A 22,792-nucleotide genomic window follows, 5' to 3' on the forward strand; every position below is an offset into this window, starting at 1 on the left:
AAACATGCTGTTTGACCCGCCACTTCTCTCGTCTTCCTGATCTCCGTTTTTACTTCCGGGTTATGAGGTCACGTTACTGTCATTAAACTTGTTTATCAAAGAAAATAACAAAAACAACATACTAAAGAGCTTAACTCTCAAAGTACCAGCAATTCTAGTAAACAAGGACGTATTATAGGTGCATAAAATATACTACTTGACGATTCCAAGAAAATCGCGGAAGTTGACTTCCGGTGTTGTCATGGCAACATGTAAGCACTGGTCACATTGACAGCAGCTACAGTACACTTCCTTACGTGGAAAACAATGAGACGGACTGTTCAAATACATTATTTTACCCTCTGTTATGCTGTAGTATATGATTTTACAAGCAAGACTATACCAGCAACAGTTTACTGTATAAGATTCACGTTAGTTTAAATAAAATGGACGTAGGTTCCTTCTATAAATTTCACCAGCAGGAGGCGACAAATCAGCGTCAGCTACACACAGACAACACAGGTGAGCATCATCAGTCATCAGTCAATCATCAGTCCAGTACATGCAACACAGGTGAGAGCAATCAGTCCACAGGGAGAGAGCCCCTCCCTCACATTTCATCACATTATTATCACTGAGCCAAGAACAGATATTTTCTAATTCATTACTCAGGACACTCTCAACCCTTGACTTGTGCCTGTCAGAGACCAGGAGTGCCGAGTCATCGGCAAACAGGAACAGATTACATTCACATGCTGATTTCATATCATTAATATAAATCAAAAATAACTGAGGCCCCAAAATGCTTCCCTGGGGGACCCCACACGTCACTGGAAGGGACGAGGACAGGGTGCCGTTGATGTCTACCACCTGTTCTCTTCCCTCCAGGTAGGACTTGACCCAGTTTACTGACGTGCTATCAAAGCATATCGCTCTCAGTTTGTCAAGCAGGATGGAGTGGTTTACCGTGTCAAATGCTTTCTGTAGGTCTAACATAACCATCCCGCAGTACTTCCCCTTGTCTATCTCACGTTTGATGTAGTCTGTCAGGTACAGTAAACAGGTGTCAGTGGAGTGAGATTTTCTAAAACCTGATTGAAATTCGTACAGTAAATTATGTTCTGACAGGTTGTTATCTATCTGCTCATATACCAGCCTCTCAATTACCTTTGAAATGGAACACAAAATAGAGACGGGGCGGTAGTTTCCCGGATCCAACTTGCTTCCTTTTTTATATAGTGGGGTTACCATTGCAAGTTTGAGTTCTTGTGGGATGTGACCCTGGTTAATAGAGAGGTTGGTAATGTGGGCTATAATGGGAGCTATGAGGCAGAGTCTCTAAGGAATCTCGTGGGGATCTTGTCATGACCTGTGGCTTTTGTTGGCTGCAGCATACTGAGCTTTTTCATAACCTCTTCAGTTGTCACCTCAGTCAATTTAAAATCATTTGCCCGCACACCCATTTTCTTGTAAAAGGCCTGGATGTGCTGCATGCCATATCGGCCTGAGTGGATTGGCAGTTTATTTACCAGAGTGGTAGCAATGGTAGTAAAGAAATTGTTTAAACAATTAGCCACACTCAGTTTGTCCGATATAATCGTGTTATTTATTTTCAGGTTTAGATTTGTGGCTTTAGTCTTGAGTCTATTATTATGACCCAGTGTTGTTAAAGACTTCCACAGCTTTTGGGGGTTGCAACATTTTTCGTTAAAATAGTTCAGTTTGTCCGTTTTAATCAAACTGATTACTCCATTTCTTAGTTTTTTACAGTTCTCTAAGAGCTGTTCATTTTTTGTTTTTCTGTATTTAGAGAAACTGTCATTTCTCACTTTAATGGCTTTTAAAATCTCGGCTGTGACCCAGGGCTCCGTTCTAGCTTTTACCCTGGTCACCTTTGAGGGTGCGAGCCTATCTCTAACCGACAGGAAGGTGGTTTTAAAACATGACCAAGCTTTCTCTGTCGACGTGCAGTTTAGTACATTGGACCAATCCAATTTGCCCAGAGCTGTTGTTAAAACTTCGCTGGAATAGTTTTTCAGAGATCTGAAACTGATTTTGTTGTGACAGTTTATTACAGATCTGTGAATTTTGCGAGTGCAGAAAATAATGTGGTGGTCACTTAGCCCACACTCTATCACCCCACTTCTAAAGATCTTGCTCTGGTCTGATGTGAGGATCAGATCAATGATGGTTTGCGTGGAAGAGCAGACTCTTGTAAATTGAGAGATTAACTGATATAGGCCATGGAGTTTGCAGTAATCTCTGAGTGATTTAAAAATGGGTGCATCTTTTTTTATTGTGTTGGTATTTAGATCTCCTATTAAAATCACCTCAGATTTACATAAATCAGCTGAGCTCTCTTCCAGTAACTCATAAAATGAATTTTGAGTTGGAGGTATGTAGAGGACACCGATTAAAAGAGGTTTTGTTTTCGGAAAAATGATATCAAGCCACACAGCTTCGATGTCGTTGTGATTTAACTCGGGCCTCACGTTAAAACGAATGTCCGCTCGGACATAAACACAGACACCCCCACCCCCCCCCATTTCTGTTTCTGTCTTTACGTATGACCGTATAATTTTCTATCATCATCTGTCATTTATGGAACTGTCCAGCATTGTTTCAGAAAAAGTTAATATTGCAGCTTTGCCATTTCCAAACATTATTCTTATTTCTTCCATTTTATGGATTAAACTTCTTACATTAAGATGCATGATGTGAAGTCCTCTGGATGAAAAGATATCGTCCATTTCTGCGGTTGTGAGAGGACCCGTGCTGCTATCGCTGGCCGCTGGGTCCGGCGAGCTGAGGGGGCCCACGGAGGTCCTCACTGTCTCCCGGCCCGCCTGCCCTCGAGACTCGGGTATGTCCGTACTCGAGAACGCGGGCGCTGCGATGTCGCTGTGTCGATCGGGGGCCGAGGCGAACGGGGTCCCGCCAGGACGCCCAGAGTGTTGAGGCTGACGAAGCCCAACTGCTGGACTTAACCCGTTGAGGAGAGTTGATCCTGGGTTCCCGCTGTCATTCACGTCGGTCCAGGTAGGAATATCCAGACCGGTGACTGTTGCCTGCCTCGTAGCTCTGATGCTGGTGGAATGCCCCGGGGTGTTGGAGATCGCCGAAACTGTTGTGTTAACTGGACCGGCACACTGATGAATATCCCCGGACAGTAGAAGGCTTAGAGTTATTAATAGTTTGCAGGCATTTACCGTTCTGGAGGAGAGAGTTGATTTTCGACTCTCTCGCCTAGAGATGTTTTTGTGCGGCGACACTAGGATGGTAACTAGCACCGCTCTGCCAAAACCAAAATGCTTTTCCGGTTTTCCATTTGTGCTTTTATTGTGAGGTGACATATTTAGTATCAGGACAATGGTGAACACGGCTAGAGATGCCCCGATGCCTCCTGCCATCGTGGGAGAAGCACTTAGAGGGTTCCAGGCCCCAAGTGAAGGGAGGTGGGGTAGCCTAGCCACCCGGGCTGACTGAGCTAGCCAGCTAGCTAGCTGGTTTGATGGAGGCCGACTTGGGCGTCAGAAAAGTCAGTTTGGAAGACCAGCTGCTAGGCACTTGCCGTCGGCACGTACCCGCTGGTCCGCCGCCCTCCTGGTTGCCTCGCTTTGCCGGTTTCAGACAGGCGATGTTCTTTGGTTACAGCAGGCGGTGACCCGGGATGCTGATTGTAGCTAGCTGCTCCAGGAGGGAAGCCACCTTGAGCTAGCCCCCAAGCTGGTATCTGCTGTTGCTGGTGGTAGCTAGCTTAGCTTCAAAGTCGGGCCCCGCTTGATGCTGAGTGGCACGTCATGGATCCTGGATTAAAGACGGTGTGGACACCGTTAAATCGCAAAACACCTCCCAAAAGGAGCACACATCAGGAAGAAAACACTTCTAAATAATCAAATAAGCTTAAAGTCTAGTAAGATGAATGTCTCAACTAAGGGGCTGTAGGGCCCTCAACTTTTAAAAAGTAGGTTGAAGTCGTTCTTTCCCAGACCCTCCTCCTCCTCTGGCTCTTCCTTCTCCTCTGGCTCCTCCTCCTCGTCATCCGACAGGTCTGGCCTGTGTGGCCCTCAGGGCCCTCAATTTACCGATAGCTGCACGCCTTTTGAGGGCTTTTATTTCCCGCTCAATGCGGGCCCCGCTGTGGTCCTTGTGGGCCCCTTAAATGCTTCTCCAGATGCATTACATAAGGCATGCACAGTGGAAGGGGGCACACCCCCCCACCCAGTGTGATCCTCCCCGTGGCCAGTTGGTTGAGGATCAGCCTTTCCGATTTATTTTTTAGGTTGTACCACTCCGCCAGGTGCTTTGACAGTCTTACAATTGTTTTCCTGCAGATGGGGCACTCGGCCGGATTTTTGGGATTGGTCATCTTTAAAAGGAAAAGAAAAATATTGTCAGTGATTTGGAGCTGATAACTGCACCTTTAAGATTCTGCATTTCCACTCAAATTGCTCAAGTTTCAACTAAAAATGCACTTATCACGTCTAAATTTATACCACCTGGTGTTTATCCTGACCCCACCTCCTAATCATCTATAAATAAATAAATAAAATATATATATATATAAAATTCAAGGGGGGTTCCAACCCAGGAACAAACCTGGTTCTCCCACACCCAAGTAAGAAGATTAAACCACTATACCATCTATGCTCAGAATATTTTCATTCTTCCGTTTCCAAATATGTGGGAAAATCCCAAGAAAAAATAAGATTAAAAATATCAAGAATCAAAAATCAAAAGCTATTTTTATTCAAGGTCAAACTGGTCTGAGATGTTTTAATTTATTTAAGTTCTAAGACCCTTTTAATATTGGTTTGACCAAAAGAGAAAAGCATAGGAGGGGAGAGGGGGGGGGGGAAATTACACCTGGGATCAGAACCTACGACCTCAGAGGTCACAGAAAAAGAGTATTGTGCCAGAATCTTACCCCTGTATCTACCCAGTGACTGTCTCCAGTATCGGGTACCCACTGGATTTATCCTGTTTCCAATTGCATTATGTCCGAAGGACCAACCTTATCACTGACATTAACAGACCCTGTGGGGATCCGTATCAGGGCGACGTCTCACAAGCTGTGCTGTCGTTTTTCCATGTGGAGGTGTGGCTTGTGAACAAGAATTCCAATGCATTTTGATGCAACATTTTAATGCAAATGGCAAATAAACTTGAACTTGACCTTGACCTCTCTATCCACTGTATGGGTTAGGGTTAGGGTTTTTAGATCTCCGGAGGAGTCAGGACTCTAATTCGCCCAGAAAAAGATCCGCGCAGGCCCCTTCATGACTCCCCCAGGCAAGCTCAGGCCAACCCATATAGTTCACGAGTCAGAATCTTATAATGAGTCCATAAATTCATTAACTTTACAGAAAGTTGGTGAGAAGAAAACCCATGGTCCACCATTAATGAGGCCCGCATGAGAAGGAAAACAATGAAAAATTATACTACAATAAATGTAATTTTTAACCTTAATGGGATTCAATCCCTGATGTTATAATGGGAGTACTTCCCCCATTTTCTCCTTTGTGCTTCTCTTTTAATAACTCCACCATGGTACTCTCCATAACAACTGGTCCTATTCCCAAAAGTTTTCAAGAAGAACCACATTAAATCTATTCCCCATTAACGACCCTAGACGCCCGGCGGGGGGAGATACAAAAGTACCCAATATCCAAAACATCCTTCAAAGTATTGAAGTATTATAAATAAACACGTCTACCCCAAGATAACTCCCCCCACCTAAAAGGAGCAGCCCCACACGTCAAGTACAAAAAGGGTATCGGTTTATTTTTTGTTTTTAAATGTCTGATAAAAGATCGGAGGGACAGCTCAACATAGCTGTTAAACATCTCCATAAGGAGCACACATTAAAAGTATAATATAAACAATCACACTAAATACAACAAAATTACACCACCTCTAGACAATAATATAAAAAAGTGTTCTTAATCAGAGAAAAGCAGGTCAAAGTCTATTTACTTGGCCTGGCCCTCATCCTCCTGGTGCGAGGGAGGTGGGGATGGCTGGGGGCCCACAGGAGGGTCGGAGGACAGTGGAGGACTCGGGTTCTGGTGTCTCACACTGTCTAGTTGTGCTTGGGCCGACAAGGCCGCTCTCGCCACTCCAGACGACTATCTTTTATTGGCCCACTTTATGGCGACCTGAATGGCCTCCGGCCAACGCCCTTGGTCCACCAGCCATATTTTGCTATATTTTGCTTTTTAAGTGCTCCCCGCACTATTTGCCATCCTCGTCAAGTTGGTCAAGTTGTTGTGTAGCATTGGCTATTTCCTGCTTGATGGCCTGGATTTGATCCTTATACTTTGCATGCTGTTTTGTCAAATTCCTGAATGGTCTTCTGGAATGCTGATACAGTGCGGTCCTTACCTCATTCATGGCCAGTTTAGGACTGCCAATATTTAGCTCAGGCCAAAGATTTTCATAATTGTTGGTCATCTTTCAAGACCCACAGTAAATTATCTATTAGCACCAAAGTGATTTGCAATACCTCAAAATGAAGATGTACGTCTCTGGGTTCACCAGAAAAAAAAAAGTGAGCTTTTAGCATGTTCTGTACTCTACTTATAGCCATTTATATACACCCTGTTTTCACCAAAAAGGTCTCTCTGAGAAGAGAAATTGTAGAAAAAGGCATTTTTGTAAAGGACACAATCTCAGGCAGAACTCGCTCTCAATTCTTTTATTTTGAACTGTATTGACATCAGACATGTAAATATTATTCGTTATGACACAAATGACAAAAATATATATATATATATATATATATACATGAAGTGCTTTTTTTACATTCAACAATACAGTTTACTCAGTGTGAATGTGTGTGTGTGCGGGGGGCCCATGTGTGTCTCTTTACATTACATTACATTTCGTCATTTAGCAGACACTTTTATCCAAAGCAGCCTTGCAGCAGTAGAGTAACATCAACACACACACACACACACACACACACACACACACACACACACACACACACACACACACACACACACACACACACACACACACACACACACACACACACACAGAGAGAGAGTTCTGTCCACAGCTGCTGCTGGATCGCACCTCCTTCCCAGGGAACACTATTGATCTCCCCGCAAATTAGCATAGGAGGAGAACAACAAACTGGTCTGAGATCAGCGTCTAGCCTCCTCTGCCTCTGCATCGTTGGCAATGCATATATATCAACAACAAAATGTGTGGCGAGGCTGCCAAGCTTTACGGGGTTCCCGAACTACAATTTTGCGTGATCTGTGTTTGAAAGAGCCTATAGTCACTTTCAATGTAATCCCGGCGGGTCTTTGATGCACGGCGCAAATGCACTGTGAAAAATGGCTCCTGTCTGTTGCTGTGGTTTCCTCGTTCTCCTCCTCCTCCTCTCGTTCTGCCTGGGACACAGGAACGGGGTCCGGCTTGGGTTTGGGACCAGGCGCTGGAACCGGATCGATCATGTTGGTCACGGGTTTGACTACCGCGAACAACTCATCCAGGTTCGCTGCCCTGCAGCAAGGCGACCAGCTCGGGCAGCGCGCCGAGGGGCGTTTCAATGGCGTTTCTCCTACTCTGCAACAACCCGTTTTCTGTTCTTCCTCCTCCCCCATTTCAAAACAACAGCTGCGTAGTTGTTTGTTCACGTGTTGTCGGCTTTGCCTTTGAGGCCAGGGACCTGATACCATGTCACAGGCTGGGGAAGTCTTTGAACTACTGTAAGCACTAATAAAAACAAAAACACGTCAAACACGTATTTGGCTGGGAGGCACATTCCTGATAAGACGTTAAAGACGTATATGGCCAGGAATGAGTTAATGAATGGCAAGTACGTTTCCCCCCCATCCTCCGTCATTTGGTCCAGCAGGTACCCACGGACCAGGTTCGGGTAAGACTCCTTTCCCGCCATCTGGAGCCGAGTGCACCAGCTGGGCATACGCCCAGCTGGTGTAACGCTACGTCTGATGTAGAACTCAAAGTTACGACTAACTTAATGTTATGACTAGTGCACCATGTAGTCTTAAGCCCTATGCGTTGCGCCTGGGTGTAACTTTTACATCTGGTATGGAGCAGGCATAAAAGGTACACCCAAGGCGTACCCAGTGACAGCTATCTCATCTTGATCTGCGCTGTCGAGACTGACAGCTCTGTGCTGTCAGTGCCGTTCAGTCCTGTGATGCGGGGGAATCTTCTCCAAAAATATCGATCGATATGTGCTGTAATTTGGACGTTTTGGGCGCAGGACCTATATAGTTTAAGTTAACAAAAAGTTACTATGCCTGTACAAATGATCTCTATACTGTCACCCTCATTGAACTATTCTAATACAAAATATTTAAATCTGGCATAAGCTACCAATCAATGTCTAAATTTCAGAGCAAATTCTTCAGTTGTGATTCCAACCTGGATTCATCGTCTGTTTCAGCCATTTAAATCACAATACAAACTCCTCCAGATTAGGCCCACCACGTGATCAAGTCGTGGTGGTTTGCTCCGTGTCCAATAAGTGCCTCTAAAATTAGGCCCAATTCCTATTTTATAGTCTGGCGCAGTGGACTGTGTCCCTATAGTTTTATCAATAGCCACAGAACGAATGGAACGATTTAATAAGATATATAGTATATATAGTATGACAAAACATCTCAGTACAAAAAGCTCAGGGCTGAACAAAGGCCTACTCAAGGACAGGCCTCAAGCATCCATCTAACAATGTTCGGGTTCAGATAGATTAATCCAGATCCATTAAAACATTGTGTAGCAGCCGTATCACCAAAATACACTATTTGCGCTGCTGGACCAGTTCTAGGTTCTTTAGGAGTGGGAACAAGTAACATCTATATAAAATCAGACCACAGACCAGATACTTTAAATGCAAAAGCCGGCAACTTTAGTAAAAGGTAAGTAGAAAATGACAATACAATAAACATTTAACATTCATATGAAAAGAAAATCCTGCAGGTATCAAAAAGGTAAGTATGAGTAAGTTAAGGTAAGTAGAGCTCACTTCCCCTTATTTTAGGCTCTTTTCTTGTTTTAGTCCAAGTCTAGTTTAGATAATTTATCCAGGTTGGATGAACTTAGTTTAGATAGTGTTCATTTTAGATTAGACCGGTCTGTAAACAACTATCTTATTTTAGTGTAATAGATTGTATCTATTTTGGTTTCACTATTTTCTTGAGTTAACTCATATTTTTTCTCCCCTTCTTTCACAGGTAAGAAAGCATTTAAACCATCTCCAAGTCAAACTAAATTGTAAGTGAACAATGTTATACTTCACAATCACAATGACAGTATTGTAAAACAGTAAATAACAAAATAAAGAAAATGTATCTCTTCCAACTCAAGTTCAGTTCTGGAGTTTTTACCGATATCTTCCGAATCAGATTTATATCTCAGTTCAATTCAAGTGGACCGATATCTTCCGGAATACTTCCATTTATATCTCAGTTCAGTTCAAGCTCAGAAATCCGAAAGGTTATTAGATCCAACACTCCTACCGCTCTGGCAGTGAGATTCCAACAGTCCCACCGTACTCAGCGGATCCCCTGGCACGATGAAGGAGTTGTTCAGAAATGTGGTTCGTTGGGTAGGCTCGCCATCTCATGTGTGCGTGTGTATGCTGTTCTCCTCGCACACCATGGAATCTTCTCCAATCTATTTACTTTCCAGGAGGTACAAAAACCTGACCTGTACAACAGGTCACAAAGAAAATAAATACTCTACTATAAATAAACCAAATCACTTTTATCACTACTGAATCCCAAAGTTACTGCTATATTGAAAGGCTGAAAATGGCGACGGAGTGGCAGCTTCAATTAATCCAGCTTCGTCTCCCACATGAAATTAAACTTCAACTCCCCACTAATACAGTGTACAGATTCATGCTCTGTTCCCTTTGTAAATCAAAATGATTGACTACTAAACAGTTTATGTTCACAAAATGACATTAGTAATTCGACCATTAAAGTGATATCAAGTGCAAATTAACGTTAGTGTCAAGTTAAGTACAACAGGAAAAAACGTGTACAATGGTACAATGAAAACTCACCAAAACCGCTGTGGTTAAACCACATAAAGTCTTCAAGGATTCCCAACCGGGTAGGTATGGTTTTAAGGTCTTAAATCAACAGTTTCAATAGTATTTTGTGCATTAATGTGTCTGTTCGTCTGGCTGTCTTTTCTCTTCCTCTTTCAGCTGCATTGTGCTGCGTTGTGCTGCGCAACGCATGGTCTGCTCAGCTCGTCGCATAGAGTGTGACGTCAGTGGAATATCTTAAAGGGACAGCGTCACCACTACTTCCCACAGCATTAACTGTTCATATTAAATGATTATCAGATCATTTTTAACAGACTCTTAATGAATTCAATGCATATGTTTTAACCAACAAAGCATATTTATGGATTTTAACAAACTATTTATTTAATGAATTATTCTTATTTGTACCATATTTTAACGTGGGTTACATCTGTCATTTACAAGGAGGTAATTACCTGAAAAGTTCTTTGTCACCAAGGTGATAGAGAAAATTTACATCACATTAGCCTTTATTTGGACAATCACTAGTTATTAATATATTCATCTACATTTCCCTTTTAGTTACATATAGTTATGACACAGACAGACTTATTTAGATGACCTGTGTACATACACAGATAGACATCATATTTGGATAACCTTTGTACATACACAGACAGACGTATTTAGATAACCTGTACCTTACATTTGCAGCTCCTCTCTATCGCACACTGTGCCCTGTCACCGTGCCACGGTGCCCTCTACAGGGCCAGAATAACAGATAGGTTGAGTCTACAGAGTAGCCTTCAAGTGTGCGTCAAGACATGTAATCTGATGTGTGTCCTATAAGTATCTTTGACTTTCTGTTCAATGTATGTAAGCCTGTGTATCCATCCGTGAATATACAAGAGTGCATCTCTTGGCCAAGATCTATGTTCAATACATCATATCAGACGACTTCTTCTGACTCCTGGCTCCATCATTTCATTTCAACTGGTTTCCTTCAAGTGGTTCACTGTTTACCTTTTGGCTGTGAAATTTCATTCTCTATCATCAAGGCGAAAATGACAAGTATAAAATAATAAAAGTGCTTAAGGCTGCTGGTATGTGCTGTAGCCAAGAAGAGGAAGAAGGTAAGGCCATCATCCTATCTAAATTTATACCACCTGGTAATAATCCTAACTCCTCCTCCTAATCACTCCCCATTGATAGAATTTGGAAACATAAAAATCAAGGAGAGTGACATCCAGAATCAAACCCGGATCTCCCACATCCAAAGATTCTGATTCTGAAAAGATCCTGAAGATTAGACCACTAGACCATCTATGTTGAGAATATTTCCATTTTGATTCCAAATGCATGGGCAAGTTCCCAAATATTTGACTAAAAAATATAAAATAAAATAATAATCATAATAATAAAAAGTATTATTATCCAAGGTCAAATTATGGGTGATGGGTGATGGTGTAATGGGTGTAATGGTGTAATGGGTGTAATGGGTGTAATGGTGTAATGGGTGTAATGGTGTAATGGTGTAATGGGTGATGATGGCTGGAGAGTGCGTGTGAGGTATGTGGCCTTCCTCCCCTTCCTCCTCCTCCGCTGCCGTGTGGGTGTCGTCCATTTGTGCCTTGCCTCTGCCATTTACCGGACCCCGTTCTGGAACCACCACAGTACTGCCGTTCATGTTGTGCGTATCCTTGTGGGCGTGCGCAGGGGCGGACTGGGATCATAATTCAGGCCGGGCATTAGATACCAAGCAGGCCAGGCCGATATGGGCCGACGCGTGTGCCGGCGTCCGAAGGGCGGTGGCAATTTTTTTTGGCCGTTTGAAGCCCAATTTGGGCCGTTTGAAGCCAGATTTGGGCCGTTTGAAGCCCAATTTGGGTCGTTTGTAGCCAGATTTGGGCCGTTTGAAGCCCAATTTGGGCCGAGTCCAATTTTACAATGAGATGCACCCACTTTAACCCCGAATAAAGTAATAAAACCACTAGTAAACCAGTAGGCGGCGCCTGGCCTGCTGTTCAGTGAGTGGCCTGACTGCGGGCACCAAAATGTTTTTTTTTTTTTTTTTTTTTTTCAGGCCAGGCCACCGGGCATTTGCCCGACGTGCCCGATTATGCAGTCCGCGCCTGGGCGTGCGCACAGAAGTCCACGCAGGCTGTGACCCCAGAGAAGGGTCGTCCCTCTCTCCAGCCCAGCCTGCAGCTGCCCCCTCCCTCCTCCTGGTCCACCTGGTTTTGGAAGGCCTCAGGAGCAAGTCTCTGGTAGACCGGTCCAAGGTCAGTGGCAAGATTCTGAAGGTTGTTCTTCAGCTTCTCCTCCTCCTCTGGGTAGCCTCCGAGCAGGCGGAACTTGCGGGGCACTTTGTTGCGGGCGAACTTACAGCCATTGTAGTACTCCAGGAGCAGCCGAAGGAAAAGGAAGCGCCACAAGTGTCTGGGTCCAAACCCTGGCATGCACAGGTACGGTCTTCGTTGAGGGCGCAACGGCGGTCGGTGGGGGATCCGTAGTGGCAGAGCGACTCTGTGAGCTCCTGGTAGAGGCGGTCGGCCATGGGCCGCGCGATACCCTCCCACGCCAGGATGAGGATAACGAGCACGGCGTTCTCACAGCGGTGCCCCGCCCGACGACGCACCAGACACAGCAGCTTCTCCTCCTCACTGCCGCGCCGGACCATCCATTTAGCTATTGGACACCCCTGGGAACTCTTGCCTTCTTTTCCAGTGTACACAACGACCACCCTCACGGCATTCCCTTTAGCACCATACCTGTTCTCCATCATCGCCCTCACTGCAGCCACACTGGGACCCAGGTGAGTGTAGTACGGCCCCTCCTCCTTTTCACTTTTTTGCTCCATGCAGTGGCAGGAGGGAAGGTCAGCCAGGTTTTTGGAGGTTGTGCTGAGCAGGTTCTTGGTCGGGGTGTCCAGAAAACTCATAGGAGACTCCAGGAAGCCATTGACGCCGTTCTTGGTCAGAGTCGACTCCTCGGAGTGGTCCCCGTCAGTCGACGTGGTGGACAGGACGGTGACAGCTCCGGACCTCTCCAGCTTGTAGTAGCCCTGCTGGCTCAGAGGAGGGGACCGCCGCGCGTGTGGATGATCAGCAGCGTGCTGCAGCAGCCCACCACCGGGCTGCGTTACCTGAGACAACAAGCGCCTTTCACACTCCTGCCCTGGTCCTGGAGAGTGACCGTTGCATGGATGGTGGTGGTGGTGGAAGGGACCGTTTGGAAGGGAGCGCGGCTGAACGTGGTTGACCCGTGGGTAGTGAGCTGGATTGTGTTGCCTCCTCTCCTCCTGAGCCTCGGCCAGGTGTCTCTTCAGGTCGATCTGGGCCTGGGGCAGGAACAGGCTTCTCTTGTGGTGGAGCAAGGTCTTCCCCTGGGGGAGAATCTTCTGCCCTCGGCCCCTGTGCGGAGTCTTGCCGTTGGGTGTGCGTTTTGAGAGGGGCATCTTGCGGTTGATCCTTTCTTCTTCCTAGGTTTGGAGGGGGTGGTTTTTGTTTTCTTCACCACTGCCTTTTTATGATTGGGGGGTTGCTGGGATTTGTAGTTGTATTTGATGGCGGACACAGGTGTTCCTTTGGGAGGGCTGTTCTCTGACCGCTGGCTGTGGCGCGACTGGATGATGAAGGCCAGGTCTGCCAGCTGAGCGGCCATCTCTTCCTCATCTCTGTTCCTCATCATTTTACCCACAATCCTCTCTCTGTCCTCCCCAAACAACCTCTTCCCCATCATGTCACCGGGGTCTTTGTAGCTGTATTCTGACTTGACCACATCTGCCCTGCGGTAGGGCGCTCTGTCCCCGTCCGAGCTGGCCTCTAAGAGGTCCTGTAGAGACAGCTTCGCAGTAGAGCCAGGCCCCCGGGAGCACTGGATGACATTTCCTTGTCTGACCACAGGAGGGCGTATGACTGGAGTCTGGTGTAGTGGTGAGCTGATGACCGAGACTTTGTGATAGCGGATAGTCACTGTGGGCGTGGCCTCCTGCAGGATCATGTTTATATTCGAGGTTGTATGTAGGGCGCTAACAGAAACAGGAGTGAGCCGCTGTATTATCTGCATGCAAAACAACAGGGGTAGAGAGAAGATAAAATATGACCATTTGCCAATACCATCGGGCCCTTTTGTAAATTTACAGGTTGACTTCACTCACATGCCACCTGTTCAAGGGAAAAAGTATCTTTTGGTGTTGACAGGTTTTCGAAATGGGTTGAGGCCTTTGCCGTCAAAAAGGAAGACGCTGCAACAGTGGTGAATTGTCTCTTAAAGGAAATAATACCAAGATTTGGCATTCCTTTAAGTATAGACAGTGACAGAGGGACCCCATTCACCGCAAAGATTACACAAACACTGTGTAAAGTGCTGGGGATAGATTGGAAATTACACATACCATACAATCCCACTTCATCTGCTCAAGTTGAAAGGATGAATGGTGTTGTTAAAGACAAACTAACAAAAACAATGCAAGCGACTGGCCTCAAGTGGCCCGAAGCATTACCACTTGTGCTATACTCCATCCGAAGCACTGCTAACAGCACCACAGGTCTCAGTCCCCATGAAGTCCTGATGGGGAGGAGTATGACCACAAGTGTCACACCCCCTTTAACAACCCATCAGGCCACCCTAATTTGGACAGAGGAATATATGAGGGAGTACATACTCTCTCTGGCTAGCCTGCTGAGGAAGCATCATTTACAAGTCTCATCCAGGCTACCCGCACTGGGCGAAGGGCCAACCCACCCCTTTAAACCCGGGGATTATGTTTTAATCAAATCACTTAACAAGGTCTCTCTCGTTCCCAGGTGGTCACAACCATGTCAGGTTCTGCTGACAACAAGGACAGCAGTGAAAGTGGAAGGAAATAAGGAATGGATACATGCAACTCGATGTCGCATGGCACCGGAAACAGGGCACCTCCCAGGTGCAGGGAATGCAATGCCTGCACTTATGGCATTATCACAGCCCTCATATGTGCAGGGCTGGTCCTCCCTATCTTCCTAGAGGACCTGCATCAACGAACCACTCCCAAACCATCACCTACCAACTCCACTAAACCCACCACGGCCCCACGCTCTGCCCAAGAGGCGGAGAAACAAGATTTTTTGCCGCTCGGCTGGAGATATTAACCCTTCACAACTAGATGCCAACGGAGTTCCCCATGACAATCTCTACATGAGGTTAATACACGATTTTGCAGCTTCCCTGAACCGCTCTGATTGTTATGTTTGTGCGCCCATCCCCCGTACGGCTGAGGGGGGCATGCCCCTGATTCCAAGCCCATTACACGGCCCAGACATGATAGGATGGCTACTGGCCATGCAAATGCTTCCCAATGCTTCCTATGGTGGTCAAGTTGACTGCACATTTGATTTATACAACCTCACCCTAGTAACCGCAACTAATTACTGCGGAAACACTGTGCGACAGATTAACTTCACCAAATTGGCTAAACGCAGGTCTAGTTTCCCTGCATTGCATCGACCGGTGTTAACTATAAACCCTTCATACGTTCCTATTGGCAAATACTGTTTCATTCGTTATAGACCAGGTATACCATCACAGTTTTCCCTCCGGAACAGCACACGCGAGCACTACCTTCCGTCTAGCTGTGGTATGTATGAAAACAGACCAAAATGGTGTCCTGGAATGTCCCAGCCATTTTTGCAAAATGTACTGATAAACCCAACCTTAAAACAGGACACCTCGACACCCGCAGTGTTTGTCACACGTGGGTTATGGATTCCTAGCAGCGACGGTGCAAACACACTAACATCCACAGTATTTGTCTGTGGCAATAAAGCTTATGCTTTTCTTCCAAACAAATTGGACCGGTTCGTGTTACATTGCTCATCTCATCCCCCACATGTACATTAACGATACACTAATCCACAAGCATGCTTACTATCCCCACCGAGTGAGACGCAACAAAAGAATAAGCGCGAGCACCAAATTCATTTCAGGCCTTCTGCCTTTGTACGGGACTGTACAAAATGCGCATGAAATTGATCGCCTGGCCGCGGACCTCGAGAATCTGACCGCATTGGCAGAGGCCGGATTTGCGGCCCTCAATGAGGAACAGAAAGCAAACCGTTTGGTAACCGTACAGAATAGAATGGCACTAGATTATGTCCTGGCCTCGACAGGTGGCGTGTGCCATCTTATTGGTCAGGAATGTTGCACCTACATTCCGGACGCATCCGATAATGTTACGCACGTGGGGCAGCACTTGAACAACCTACTCAAATTGGTTACTTTTGTCGTTCTCGTCAGTATGATCGTTGTCGTTCGCTGTGCCATCTCTCTTATTCTGTATTTAATGCGAAAACCGGTACGCCAATGCACGGTCCAGTATGCCCAGCCCCTATCCGACTCAGCCTCAGCCACGCCCTATGACCTGGCCTGGTCCCCATTCTTCATGGAAGACACCGACTCCGAGGAGGACCTTCAAAGCACCGACATCTGACTGCGTGGACAGTCACGTGCATTCTGGGGCTCCAGGATGTTTCCATTCAGCAAATATTACAGTTGATTTGTTCTCTTAATATAGACTATTACAGTTGATTTGTTCTCTTAATATAGATTACTACCGTTGATTTGTGTGATTTTGAAATAGTGCATTTGATTTTGATATGTTCCCCTCTCTGTCTCCTGTGTATCCATCCATGAATATACAAGAGTGCATCTCTTGGCCAAGATCTATGTTCAATACATCATATCAGACGACTTCTTCTGACTCCTGGCTCCATAATTTCATTTCAACTGGTTTCCTTCAAGTGGTTCACTGTTTACCTTTTGGCTGTGAAATTTCATTCTCTATCACCAAGGCGAAAATGACAAGTATAAAATAATAAAAGTGCTTAAGGCTGCTGGTATGTGCTGTAGCCAAGAAGAGGAAGAAGGTAAGGCCATCATCCTATCTAAATTTATACCACCTGGTAATAATCCTAACTCCTCCTCCTAATCACTCCCCATTAATAGAATTTGGAAACATAAAAATCAAGGAGAGTGACATCCAGAATCAAACCCGGATCTCCCACATCCGAAGATTCTGATTCTGAAAAGATCCTGAAGATTAGACCATCTATGTTGACAATATTTCCATTTTGATTCCAAATGCATGGGCAAGATCCCAAATATTTGACGAAAAAAAATAAAATAATAATAATAATCATAATAATAAAAAGTATTATTATCCAAGGTCAAATTAACCTGAAATCCAATTATTGTATTTTTCCAAATCACTAAAAGAGGTTTATAAAAAAGGAATTATTGGAGGAAAAAAGGGGAAGTACCCACTCGGGATCAGAACTTGTGACCCTCGAGGTCCCATAAAAGAATGTGGTGCCAGAATTCTACCCCTGAGCAAACGGTACGTATAAATAGTTACAATTATTGTTATAGTGAAATTGCCAACCCTTCGGCCCTTTTCTCAGAGAGGGAACATTTAGGGGATTTCAATAAATTAGAAACAAGTCCAATTAATTTTCTTTTTAGAGGTAGTTTGAAAGTCGATAGAATAGCCGTAGAGTGAGGTCTGATAGCGCCAATTAGCGCAGTCTAACCCCCTCGGAGGTACCATTATGTTACACTTTTCAAACCAAGAACCCTAACAAGATTAGGGCTGTCCAATATTTTACGATGTGTGGTGCAAATGATTCAAGATTCAAGATTTGTATTGTCACTCCGTGGTACAAGTATCACGTGTGAAATTCTTGTGATGTGGACTCCGTTTACAACATAGTACAAATATAACAGGGCATATGAGTGCAAAAACAACAAGAGACACAACAAGCAATAAGGCAGTAGAGTGATAAGACAAGTCAGAGACAGTGGCATATTCACTGCACATAGGTGCACATGTCATGTGCATACTTTAGACGTGCTTAAACATTTTAAATTCGACGTATTTGACGTACAGGTGCAAATAGCATATACCTAATTAAACATACAATTAAACATTAGACATACATAATGGTAGCATCTACAGTACGGTACAGTACAGCTACTACACTATTTGTGTATGTTAAGGAGTCTCGTGGCCTGCGGGAAGAAACTGTCCCTCAAGCGATTTGTGCGTGCTTTTGGGACCCTGTATCTCCTCCCTGAGGGTAACAGGGAGAACAGGCTGTTGTGGGGATGGTTTGTGTCTTTGATGATCTTCAGGGACCTCCTGAGGCACCGCTGGTTATACAGTTCCTGCAGTTCTGGCAGCTCACATCCTGTTACGTGCTGGGCCGCGCGTCTCACTCTTCGTAGCGCCCTGCGGTCCATGGTGGTACAGTTCCCGTACCAGGTGGTGAAGCAGCCAGTAAGCAGGCTTTCAATGGTGCCTCTGTAGAAGTCCCTAAGGATTTCTGGCCTTAGCCCAAATTTCTTCAGGCGCCTGAGTCAGTGTAGTCGCTGTTGGGCCTTTTTGACAACAGTGGCGGTGTGACCGGCCCATGTCAGGTCCTGGTGGATGTTGACTCCCAGGTACTTGAAGCTGTCCACCCTTTCCACCACTGTGCCGTTAATGGTGGTGGTGATAGTGGGCGCCAGGAGAGAGAGGCGACTAGCTGAGCGAGCTCCGTGAACTTCGTAGAGAAATAGGTATTTTTTTAGAGTAATTTCGTTTTGTTTATAATTTCGTTGCTTCTATTCGCTTTGTAAATATCTAGTGTCTATATCAGTGTCTTTTATACAGTGTACATAGTAGCGTATGTGCACTTTTTGGCAAAAGAGAGCGCAGCAGCAGCGTGGATTACTGTGGGATCACCGCCGGCCTATTGTTCCCACTGCGTCCCCCCCCCAAATGGACAAGGCCAGCAAGATAGAGGACAACAACGGCGGCGCCAGCAGTATCACCGTACGTAGGTACAACAGGGACGCGCTGCTTAACATCAGAAATGCGCGAATACACCCCAAACAAAACTGGTCGGCTCCCGACCTCTCTGAATTCCCTGAACTTAAACGGCAAAAGAGAGGAAGACGAGGGGGGTCTGCTTGCCCGGCAGAGAAGGGTGAGCGCATAAACCACCACTGCCCAGCATTCTCCTGGCTAATGTGCAATCATTAGAGAACAAAATGTGTGAACTGAGAGCAAGGGCACAATTCCAAACGGACATAGCGATATGTAACGTCCTGTGTTTGACTGAAACCTGCCTTTCACCCGACACTACGGACCACGCCATCACAATCCCTGGGTTCAGCATACACAGAGCAGACAGAGACGCAGAGCGTTCCGGCAAAGCGAGGGGCGGCGGCATCTGTCTGATGATAAATAAGAACTGGTGTGCGAATATCACTAACATCGGAACGCACTGCACAGCGGACTTGGAATACGCAATGCTTCAATGCGTACCGTATTACAGCCCAAGGGAATTTACGTCAGTCACCCTTGCTGCAGTGTATATCCCCCCCCAAGCCAACGCCACAAACGCAGTCAACGAACTGCACCGCGCGATCAGCGCACAGGAGCTTAAACAACCTGAAACAGCACTGATACTAGCAGGCGACTTCAATAGAGTCAACCTGAGGAAGAGATTGCCTACACTCCACCAGCACATCAATTTCCACACACGGGGAAAATGCACACTGGACCAGTGTTACTCGAACATCCGACACTGTTACAAGGCAACACGCCGCCCCCCCTTCGGCAGATCGGACCACGCCTCCATCCTGCTCGTTCCCAGGTACTATCAAAAGCTCAAGCAACACCCCCCGGCCTTCCGAACCGCCCACTGCTGGTCAGAGCAATCAGAGGACATCCTGAGGGACTGCTTCGACAAAACAGCATGGGAAGAGTTCAAGGGTGCAGGAGACCTGGACGAATATGCAGAAACGGTAACAGGCTTCATAAAAAAATGGATATAATCTCCAAAAAAATAATCAAACTAATGCCAAACCAGAAACCCTGGATCAACAGTGATGTCCGGGCCGCCCTCCACGCCAGGACCACCGCCTTCAACTCTGGAACACCAGAGGAATACAAGCAGACAAGATATGCCCTCCGAACCACTATAAAAAGAGCACAGAGAGAATATGGCAATATGCTAGAGTCCAAACTGGACTCTAATAACCCCAGGCATCTATAGACCTTATTCACAGTGTGGCCATCTTGGATTACGTCATCGCACGGGGTGGCAACGTGTCTGAGCCTGCGTTACAACCCATTGTAAACAATGGAGCGGTGGTCCCAAAACCTGAGTTCTGTTCCACCAATTTCTTTTGACCAAATTGATAAATGGGCAGATAAGGTAAATTAGGGTGCAACGTTACTGTGTACAAAGACAGCAATTGCAATTGCTTCCAGGCTATGTAATTTGATATGAACGTATCCTTCAACATTAAACCTATCTAAAAAGTAGGCTACTAATGATAGAATAACGCTCATTCATCCATTTAATAAAACAATAGCATGGAAACGTCATAGCACCTACAAGTGGCCAATATCTACTTACAGCTAACTGACGATGTCAGCAATGTTAGCGCTACTAAAGTTGTCAGATTACAAATTAATCGTGTTAGATTGATTCATGATTAACATGCAAAAATCACGATAAGTGAAGTTAATATGACGGGCGAGCAAGCACTGCACAGATAGCAAGTCTTTGTACACAGTAACATTGCACCCTAATTTACCTTGAATATCGTGGATGTACCCTTCAATGCAGTTACTGTAGCCCTTCTTTTGAATCCTTTTGGGGATGTTGACGTTGTCATCTGCCCATTTATCAATTTGGTCAAAAGAAATTGGTGGAACAGAACTCAGGTTTTGGGACCACCGCTCCATTGTTTACATGGGTTGTAACGCAGGCTCAGACGCGTTGCCACCCCGTGCGATGACGTAATCCAAGATGGCCACGCTGTGAATAAGGTCTATGGAGAGGACTCCATGCTGCCACTGACTTCAAGGGGGAGAAACAGCAATCCCCCCCACACATCACCCTCCCTGCCGGACGAAAACTCAACGCGTTCTACGCTAGGTTTGACCCCTCTGCCAGAGCGCCTCCCCTCCTCCCCCCCTCCTCTCCTACCCCTCTCCCCCCCACCACCCCCCCACCTCCACCACCTCTCCTCCCCACCACCCCCCCTCCTCTCCTCCCCCCCCTCAGCCACCTCTCCCCCCCATCACCCCTCCTCCTCTCCTCCCCCCATCACCCCCCCTTCTCTCCTCCCCCCCACCACCCCCCCTCCCCCCCATCACCCCCCCTTCTCTCCTCCCCCCCACCACCCCCCCTGCCACCTCTCCCCCCCATCACCTCCCCTCTCCTCACCCCCCTGCCACCTCTCCCCCCCATCACCCCTCCTCCTCTCCGTCCCCTCCACCACCCCCACTGCCCTCCTCCCCCCGACCACCTCCCCGCCACCTCTCCCCCCACCACCACCCCTCCTCCTCTCCTCCCCCCCAACCCTCAGCACCCCCACCCCCTCCCATTCCCACCTAACCACCAACCCCCCCCCCCCACCTCCCACCCCCCACAGATCCAGACCGCCCTCTCACCATCACTGAGGATGAGGTGCGCCGGTCGTTCCTGCGTATCAACCCACGCAAGGCAGCCGGCCCGGACGGCATCCCCGGGCGGGGCAGCTGGCAGGCGTATTCACAGACATTTTCAACCAGTCTCTCTCCCTCCGACAAGTTCCCTCCTGCTTCAAAGCAGCGACAATCATCCCCATTCCCAAGCAGCAGAAAGTGACCAGCCTCAATGACTGGCGCCCAATAGCCCTCACGCCAATAGCCAGCAAGTGCTTTGAAAAGCTGGTTATATCACAGATCCGCCCCACAGGAGCACAGCGGATGCAGTAGCACACGTGCTCCACACCGCCCTCTCCCACCTGGAGGGGAAGGACACCTATGTAAGAATGCTGTTCGTGGACTACAGCTCAGCATTCAACACCATAGTACCCTCCAGGCTGGTACGCAAGCTCAAGGATCTGGGACTAAACACAGCAATGTGCGACTGGATCCTGGATTTCCTGACAGATTGCCGCCAGGTGGTGAGGGTGGGCAACCTCACCTCCTCCCCACTGACCATCAGCATAGGAGCGCACCAGGGGTGCGTCTCCAGCCCCTTCTGGTACAACCTCTACACCCACGACTGCGTGGCGACTCAAACTTCGAACACCATTGTGAAGTTTGCAGATGACACAGCAGTCGTGGGGCTGATCTCGGGGGGCGACGAGACGGCCTACAGAGAGGAGGTGGGGGCCCTGGAACAATGGTGGCAGGACAACCACCTCTCTCTGAACGTCTCCAATACCAAGGAGATCATTGTAGACTACAGGAGGGGGGGGGGGGGGGGGGGGGGGGGGGCGCACACCCCCCAATCACCATCAACGGCACAATGGGCTGTGCATTGAGTGAAGCTAATCTTCAATATGAAATTTGGGTTCCATATTAAGACCACATAAACCCCAGTGGTCACCATCTTGCGTGCTGTCTCAGAGTTGAGACCCAAGATGGCAGGATACTTACTAAATCCAGCAACAGAGACAAATATCACAAGATCTTTCCATTGTCCCCAGGTACTGGCCTGACATGGGTAATGTGGAGCCATGTCCAGTGGTCTACTGAAGTCATCCTCCCACCGGGTCTAAATCACTTGAATTTGGATTTTACATTTTTCATTGTGAAATTAGCTCTGGAAATAACATGTGTGTAGCTTGTATTGTGTACACTTTGGGGATATAAGTCAGTTGATGCCCCTGGCAAAGCACAACATCATGACAGATGTCAATTTCAACTTGATTTATTGTCATTCAAAGACCAAGTGATGCTACGTTGTGTAGCTGTGCTTGAACTGATAC

The 22,792-nt window shown here is 46.6% G+C and overlaps 1 pseudogene across 1 annotated transcript; it reads right to left on the reverse strand.

Annotated features, from left to right (window-relative positions):
* Window positions 1-416: 416 nt before the first annotated feature.
* Window positions 417-13,999, reverse strand: LOC310779401 (annotated as a pseudogene). The gene is made up of 4 exons: window positions 12,144-13,999; window positions 11,646-11,713; window positions 2,682-3,128; window positions 417-482 (listed from the first exon to the last, which is right to left on the reverse strand). The product of its transcript is annotated as an uncharacterized misc_RNA (transcript).
* Window positions 14,000-22,792: the final 8,793 nt, after the last annotated feature.

This window comes from Poromitra crassiceps (assembly GCF_964638095.1).
Source record: "Poromitra crassiceps genome assembly, chromosome: 7".
In the NCBI taxonomy this organism is placed as follows: Eukaryota; Metazoa; Chordata; class Actinopteri; order Beryciformes; family Melamphaidae; genus Poromitra; species Poromitra crassiceps.